Source organism: Cebus imitator, unplaced genomic scaffold (assembly GCF_001604975.1).
Source record: "Cebus imitator isolate Cc_AM_T3 unplaced genomic scaffold, Cebus_imitator-1.0 Scaffold34, whole genome shotgun sequence".
NCBI lineage: Eukaryota > Metazoa > Chordata > Mammalia > Primates > Cebidae > Cebus > Cebus imitator.
Window position 1 is genome coordinate 10,344,570 of NW_016107349.1, and position 8,899 is coordinate 10,353,468.

Genomic DNA, 8,899 nt, shown 5'->3' on the forward strand with positions numbered 1-8,899 from the left:
AAAAAAAAAAAAAAAAAAAAAAAAAAAGAGAAATACAAGGCTCTGAGTCATTTTGAAATTACATGAGTTGCTGAATTTTTCTTTCTTGGACCACAGACTCTCAGAGATACAAACTGGGCCTTCAGGCTTAGAAGAGCGGCAGGCTCGCAGCAGGTGATGAGAAAATGTGTCCTGACCTCGCCCACTGTGATGACAGGCCAGGCCCCAGCCACGAGCCACACGGCATTTGGGGGCCACTGCGGCAGTGCGCCAAGGCCTTTGCTTGTGGGCGGACAGGGGGCTGAGCTGGGCCTTCCTAGAAAAAAAGGAGGCCACGTGCAGGGTCTGACCTTTATCTCCTCGCAGGGGCAGGGCGTGTTAGCAGAGGGTGAGCAGTGGAGCCGGGCCGAGCTGGCCACTGTTGGCCTTGGGAGTCCAGGCCTTGGTTCTCACCCTGCTGGTCCCAAGGCCTGGGTGGGGCAGGAAGGTGTCAGAGTTGTCCAGGACACCCTGAAGCTTCGCCTGACTTTGCGAGGACAGAGACGCAGCTGGGAAGCAGGCACCCATCCACCCTCCCTCAGTAGCGTCTTTCCTGTCTTTGCTGGCCCTTATTGACTGTGATTGACTTCCCCGTTGGGGAAACTGAGGCATAGAGAAATCATGCAGTGCCCTAGCAACAGGGCCGAAATTCACTGGGGCTGTGGCCCAGCCCAGGAAGCCATTGGCTGCTCCACCGTGCACTCCTGGCAGCCCAGCTCTCAGTGAGGTGGGAGACGGGGTGGGCGTGGCCGGAGCAAGGGAAGGGTCGCGGAAGCCCTGGCCCCACCCAGACAAGCCTCCACTTCCTGAGCTGGCCGCCAGGACAAGCTGGGCTCCCAAAACCCTTCCTAAAAAGGAATCAGGCTGTGGTGGCCCACACTATTTTTAGATAATTGTGTTGAAAAATCCCAAAGCACATGTAGCATCACGCATTTTTTTAGTCAGAAAGAAAAAAGAAAGGGACCTCCCCATCCTTCCCCCACCAGCCACCGCCTGCCCAAAACAGGCCATGCCCCTGGTGGGGCCTTGCACCCATCCATCCCCAGAGGGGCAGAAGCCTGGGCCCTGCAGCTGCCCAGCCCTGGGAGTTAGGGCCTTGGGGTTTCTGGCCAGAAGCAAGGCTCACCTCGGTCTCTTCCTAAGCCTGGAGCTCTCAGGGGGTGCAAGGCACACTGGGATCCCCACATTATAGGTGAGGAGACTGAGGCCAGGCTGTCCTCATCCGCATTTCCAGGCCTTTTTTTTTTTTTTTTGAGATTGAGTGTTGCTCTGTTGTCAGGCTGGAGCGCAGTGGCACGATCTCGGCTCACTGCAATCTCTGCCTCCTGGATTCAGGCAATTCTCCTGCCTCAGCCTCCAGAGTAGCTGGGACTACAGGTGTACCCCACCACACTGGCTAATTTTTTGTATTTGTAGTAGAGATGAGGTTTCACCATCTTAGCCAGGATGGTCTCGATCTCCTGACCTTGTGATCCACCCACTTAGACCTCCCAAAGTGCTGGGATTACAGGTGTGAGCCACTGCGCCCAGCCTCCAGGCCTTTTTTTTTTTTTTTTAAATACTAGATTTATAAAGATGTGATTGGCATGTAATAAAGTACAAGCATTTAAAGTGTACAGCTCGATATGTTTTGACATTTGTATATATCCACGAAGCCATCGCCACAATTAAGATAGGGAACATATCCGTCACCCTCCAAATGTCCTTATCGCCTTTGAAACCCCTCCCCCGGCCCCCTCCATCCCCAAGGCTCCTTGCCTCAGGCAATCACGTGCCTGCTTTCCGTCAGTCTAGATGAGACCACATTTTCTAGAGTTTTATATAAATGGAATCACACAGCACGTTCTTTTTTGACTGGCTCCTTCAACTAGTCACCGCTCTCTGGAGATTCACCCACGTTGCCGCAGGCACCAAGCCCGTCGTATGGGCAGACCGCAGTCCGCTTATCCTTTGATCTGCTGGTGGACATCTGGATTTTGATCAGTTTTTGGCTATTACAAACAAAGCCGCTATAAACATTTGCGGAGAAGTCTTTGTATTTATGTTTGTACATGTATTTCCTTTCTCTGGGGTAGAAATTTAAGAGAGGAATTCCTGGTTAATTCTATGTTTAACTTTTTAAGAAACTGCCAAACCGTTTTCCAGAGTGGCTGCAGCATTTTACATTTCTACCAGCAACGCACGAGGGTTCCAATCTCTCCACGCCCGCACAAACATTTGTTATCATCTGTCTTTTTGATTATAGACAGCCTAGTGGGTGTGAGGTGGTATCTCTTGGAGTTTCAACTTGCATTTCCCTCATGAGTAATGATGTTGAATATTTTTTCATGTGCTTGTTGGCCTAGACTTTACTTTGAAAAAAACAAACTATTAAGTTTGGGATAATTTTAGATTCACTGAAAAGTTGCAAAAGAAAACATGGAGAATTCCCATTTACCTTTCACTCAGTTTCCCCTAAGTATCCCCTTATGTTACCTGGCACATTTGTGCCAACAAAGGGACCGACGTCAGTACATTGCTAGGAACTAAACTCCAGACTTTATTTAGATGTCTGCTTATAATACAAGTGTGCCTGAAATGGTTTGGCTGTGTCCCCACCCAAATCTCATCTTGAATTGTAGTTCCCATAATCCCCATTGTCATGGGAGGGACTCAGTGGGAGGTAATTGAATCATGGGGGCGGTTACCCTCATGCTGTTTTTGTGATAGTGAGATTTCATGAGATCTGATGGTTTTATAAGGAGCTTTTCCCCCTTTTGCTCAGCAATTCTCCTTTCTGCTGCCATGTGAAGAAGGACATGTTTGTCCCGGCTTCCACCATGATTGTGTTTCCTGAGGCCTCTCCAGCCATGCTGAACTGTGAGTCAGTTAAACCCATTTTCTTTATAAATTACCCGGTCTTGGGTCCGTCTTCATTAATTGCGTGAGGACCTACTAATACAGTGCCTTTCCCATCCAGGACCCCATACCACCTAATATTCAATTATGTCTTCATGGGCTTCTCTGGTTAGCATCAGTTTCTTGGACTTTTCTTTTTTTTCATGCTCTTGGTAGTTTTGAGGGGTATTGGTCAGGTCTTTTGTAGAAAGTTCATCGGTTTGGGTTTGTCTGATATTTTCTCATGATGATGCTGGAGTGATTGGTTTGGGGGATGAAGACCACCGAGGTGACATGCACTGCTGACCCCATCATATCTGGGGGTACCTGGTATTCACATGACTCATTGCTGGGAATGCTGACCTTCATTGACTGGCGAAGGTGATGTCTGCCAGGTTTCTCCACGGTACTGTTACTATTTTTCCTATTTCTACATCCTTGCCTCTCTGAGTCAAGTGAATCTTCTGTGTCCGACACTTCGCACTGATGTTTCACTTAGCTCAACCCCTGTTACTGTCCCTCTGATGGAGGTCCTAATAATCTCTAAACTTAGCAAATTCGCAGTTACAAAGCCTTGGGGATCTCTTAGTCAAAACCTTCTTTACCGTTTTACAGACAAGGAGACTCAGCTCCGGAGAGAGGTGTGACTCACTTAATGATCACACCACAAGCTGAAGGAAAATGGCCAGCCGGGTGCGGTGGCTCACACCTGTCATCCCAGCACTTTGGGAGGCTGAGGTGGGTGGATGACTTGAGGTTAGGAGTTCGAGGCCAGCCTGGCCAACATGGTGAAACACTTTCTCTACTAAAAATACAAAAATTAGCTGGGCGTGGTGGTACATGACTATAATCCCAGCTACTTGGGAGGCTGAGGCAGGAGAATCACTCGAACCCAGGAGGCGGAGGTTGCAGTGAGCCACGATATCGCAACTGCACTCCAGCCTGGGCGACAGAGTGAGACTCTGTCTCAAAAAAACAAAAGAAAAAGAAAATGGCCTTGAGGCACGGAACCACAGCAGAGATCTGGAGGATGTCCTGGCCCAGAGTAAATGCTCCATAGGCATTTATTGGTTGACAAGGTCAGCATATGTTGTATGAATGCTAAGAGTTTCCACATGTGATGAGGTTTCTCTCTGTGGATGACATAGCCATGGGGTCACCTGCTGCCTCCCGGTTACCCATACAAACCACGGAAGCAGAAATGGGTGACAGCCCCACGCTCCCCTGCTGTGAGCCCCAGTGCTCTGGCTGGCTACACAGCAGCACCAGCGCCTCCTTCTGTCCGGCTGGATAGAGAGCCTGCAAGAAGCTGGAGTCTGGGTTTCGGTGGCTACAGACACCCCTCCAAGTGGTCAGTGAAGAACCACACTGTGAGTGGGCACTTTCACCCTCTGCAGGTGACCATGCACAGTGGTACGGCAACTTATTTTATTTTTATTATTCTTTTGAGACAGGATCTTGCTGTGTCTCCCAGGCTGGGGTGCAGTGGCACAGTCACTGCTTGCTGCAGCCTCGATCTCCCAGGCTCATGCGATCCTCTCACCTCAGCCTCCCGAGTAGCTGGGACCACAGGCACTCACCACCATACCTCGCTAATTTTCTGTTTTTTTGTAGAGATGGGGTTTTGCTATGTTTCCCAGGCTGGTCTTCAACTCCTGGGCTCAAGCAATCCTCCCACCTTAGCCTCCAAAAGTGCTGGGACTACAGGTGTGAACCACCACACCCGACCTTAGAGCAATTTATTAATACATGTTAAGGGCATGAAAAATGTTACTATTTTTTTTTTTTTTGCCCTGGCTCTTGCAGGGAGGCCATGAATGGGCCATGGAATCAGACCGATGCTGGAGGGAGTACAAGTGGTACTGTGATGAGTCGCTTCATCACCCTGAGTCTCATTTTTCCCATCTATAAAATGGGGATGATTACTATATCTACCTTTTGTACTGCCTGAAATTATATACTTCAGCAAGGACAGTGCAATATATACCTGTGTTAATTTCGGTGTACATATAGAGATGACTATAATGTAAACATGTAAAGAAGCCTAGTCAGGAATACATACCCAAGGGCTGGATAGTTAACATCTGAAAGACTCTAATCAGAAGCCTACAGTCTAGAGCAGGCTTGTTCAACCCATGGGCCATGGGCTGCATACAGACCAGGATGGCTTTGAATGCAGCCCAACACAAATTTGTAAAACTTTCTTAAAACATTATGAGTTTTTTTTTTTGTAATTTTTTTTTCTTTCTTAGCTCATCAGCTATCATTAGTGTTAGTGTATTTTATGTGTGGCCCAAGACCATTCCTTTTCTTCCAGTGTGGCCCAGGGAAGCCAAAAGGTTGAATACCCCTGGCTTAGAGGCAGCTGTTACCTGCTCAGCAAAATGAACACATCTCCCCTCAGGCCCAGAGGATTTGAGGGTGTGCTAGTCTGTACAACAGATATGAGACATACTTTTTGTGTATGTGAAATTAGTGGTGTTACGGATGTGTGATGTGGCTAACAATCGTGTGCAGGTGCCTCTAGCATGCCCCGTGGCTCCACTTTTCAAGCAGTGCCCCAGGATCAAGGACTCAATCCAGTCCTGTGCTCAGATGCCCTTGAGGATTATGTTGTGTGGTCTGACAAGAAAAGAGGTTGACTCCTGAATTCTGCCATCCGAATTCTATCGTATCAGCCTCTGGTGGACCCTGCCCATGAATCCTTGTCGATGCCTGAGATGGCAGAACTGGGCCCTGGCCAGGCCAGACCACAGACCTGCTTTGTTACCTTCAATGGCATGCCTGACTGAGCTTTGTAACCTGTTTCCAATGGCGTGACCTGACGGCGCTTTGAAACCTGTTTCTGATGGTGTAATCTGACTGTGCTTTGCATTAATGGGTGCACCATCTGGCAAGGTGAGCTTGTTAGGGAGAGGCCATAGCCCTCACTACTGCTAATGATTGGCTAGCACACAGAAGCACCAGACAGAGTCCAGCTGCTGGAGCCAACCAGCATGGCTTTGGCCAGTTAACAGACCACTTCTCGGAGTCATGAGGATTAACTGAATGATTACACTGGAGTTATGGGTTTGGGGGAAGGAGACCACAGAGGTGAGGTGCCCTGCTCACCCCGTCATATGATGGAAAATGCACAAATTAAGCCCTCAATAAATGTAGCCTGATGAACTACCATTCTGCCAATCCTAATTCTATCCTAAGACAGATAATCAGAGATTGCTAGGGGAGAAAAATGAGCATGTGAGTGGCTAAGAGTATGGATTCTGGAGTCAGGTGACCTGGGTTCGAGGCCTGCTTCAACATCATCCAAACTTGGGCAAGATTTTTCATCTTCTGGAGAGGGCTCCATTTCTCACCTGGACCCGTATCAGTAATAACAGTATCCATCTCACAGGATTGTCATGAGGATTAGATGAGCTAATACATGTAGAATGGTGCATAATAAATGCTCGATCAATGTGTGCTGGCCTTAACCATTCCATTGTATGTGGTAGTACAATGTGAAGCAACTGAAATCATTGATAATAAAGAATGGGTTAGGCCAGGCATGGTGGCTGACACCTGTAATCCCAGCACTTTGGGAGGTCGAGGCGGGTGGATCACTAGGTCAGGAGTTCGCGACCAGCCTGGCCAACATGGTGAAACCCTGTCTCTATTAAAAACACAAAAATTAGTTGGGCATGGTGGTACACACCTGTAGTCCCAGCTATTCAAGAGGCTGAGGCAGAAGAATCACTTGAACCTGGGAGGTGGAGGTTGCAGTGAGCCAAGATCATGCCACTGCACTCCAGCCTGGGCAACAAGAGAGAGACTCCATCTCAGAAAAAAAGAACAAAAAACAAAAAAAAACTTATTCATGTAACCAAACATTGTGTTCCTCAATAACCTATGGAAATAAAAAATTCTATAGAATTTGAAGAACAAAATGTAAATCTGCATAAATCTCTGCTAACAGATACATAATAGAAAATGATATAATTTTAATATTAATAGCTGAAAATATGAAGAGTTTCTTATTCAATTGAAGTTGTTATGAAATTAAAATATGTTGTTATAACTTAAAAAAAAAGAAGGGAATGTGTGCTGTGTTAAGCCACTGTGTTTGTGGCAATTCGTTACAGCAGCAACAGGCAACTGATACAGTGGGTGTAGGTTTTATGATCACACAGAAAAGAAAAAGCTGCTTGCTTTGAAAAAAAAAAAAAAAAAAAGCCAGCCGCTTCGGCTCACGCCTGTAATCCCAGCACTAACCCCCATCTTTACAAAAATACAAAAAAATAAATAAATAAATTAGTCAGGCTTGGTGGCGAATGCCTGTAATCTCAGCTACTCGGAAGGCTGAGGCAGGAGAATTGTGTGAACCTGGGAGGCGGAGGTTGCGGTGAGTCAAGATCGCGCCATTGTGCTCCAGCCTGGGCCACCAGAGCGAAACTCATCTCAAAATAAAAAAGAAGCCATGGGCGAACTGGCTTCATTTCTACACAGGAGCTCTGTCCATCTGCCAGTGCAGACAGGCACAGCCCAGATCCAAAGGACAAGCTGGCTCAAGATTTTGAAAGCAATGAAATGAAATTTGAAGTTGAAATTTTTGAAGTGCAATTATAAAGTTGAAAGGCAGAGAATCCGAAAACACTTGACTGAAAAGTCTAATTGTGTCTGAGCTCCGGTCTTTTCTTATTTTAATTTTGTTGTTTCTAAAACTGCTGCATAGGCCAGACGCAGTGACTCACACCTGTTATTCCAGACCTTTGAGAGGCCGAGGGGACCAGATCACTTGAACCCAGGAGTTGGAGATGAGCCTGGGTAACATGGTGAAACTCTGTCTCTACAAAAAATTAGTAGGGCTTGGTGTCTGTCGTTCCAGCTACTCAGGAGGCTGAGGTGGGAAGATCACTTGAGCCTGAGAGGTGGAGGCTGCAGTGAGCTGAGATTGTACCACTGCACTCCAGCCTGAGTGACAGAGCAATAGAACAAAAACAAACAAAAAAAACCACTACATAAAAATATCTGTGAAAATTAACATTGTTATCTTTGGACAACGTATTAAAGAAAGAAACTCTGGAGAGAATTTGAAGTTGGTCCCCTATTTGCAGCTTACAGGATGCTCTTCTGTCTTTACATGGTCTGGTCCTTGCTGGCAGTGTGAGGATGGGCCAGCCCTTTTGCAAACTGGCTGGGCCTAGTCATCTAGTAGAAAGTGGCAGAACCTCAAGCTTCTGGGCTTCTGCTCACGATCCCTCTTAAAGCTGTCATTGCCTCACAGAGGTGTCCCCAACCATCCAACCTAAAGTAACACTCTGCCTGTCACTTAAAATTTGCTCTCATCATCTCTGCCAAGCTGGTAACTATTTTATTTGTTTAGCCCTCTGTTTGGAGTCTGTCTCCCCAGTCTCCAATAAGACCACCAGCTTCCCAGCCCAGGTACCTGTGTCTGGCTAGGGGTCCTTGATACAACGTGGCTGAACACAGGCAGGAAGCTCTCATTGCCACGTGGGTGGAGGTTTCAGGCTGGGCTGGGTGCCCAGGAAGCCCCCGTGGGCTTGGGAAGGTCACCTTCCTGGTAGCCATACCTTCCTGGATACTGCTGAACGGCAGGCTAAGCTCAGGCTGGAAACCCCGACCTGCTGCCCTGCCCGGGAGAGGAGCCATGGTGGGTAGGGCTGGGCTCTGGTCGGCCACGCGCTTGTGTCTTACGCGCCCTCTGAATCTTTACCACTGCCTTGTTCTCCCCATCTCACAGATGAGGAAACTGAGGCTCAGAGAGGACTAGTGACTTGCCTAAGACTTCCAGGAGAGTGGGTGGCCATGCCCCAATTCAGGCTCCAGTCCAGTGGAGTGGAGCTCCACTCCATAGCCTGAGTGCTTGGGATACAGGTGCCACCTCAGGCAGCAGCGGACAGGAGCCTCCCGTGTGTGACGGAGCGGGACAGGGCTGCATGACCCTCCTCAGGCCTTGGCTGGACCCAGAGCCCAAGGATGACCCTGTGGGGTCAAGGAGGCAAAG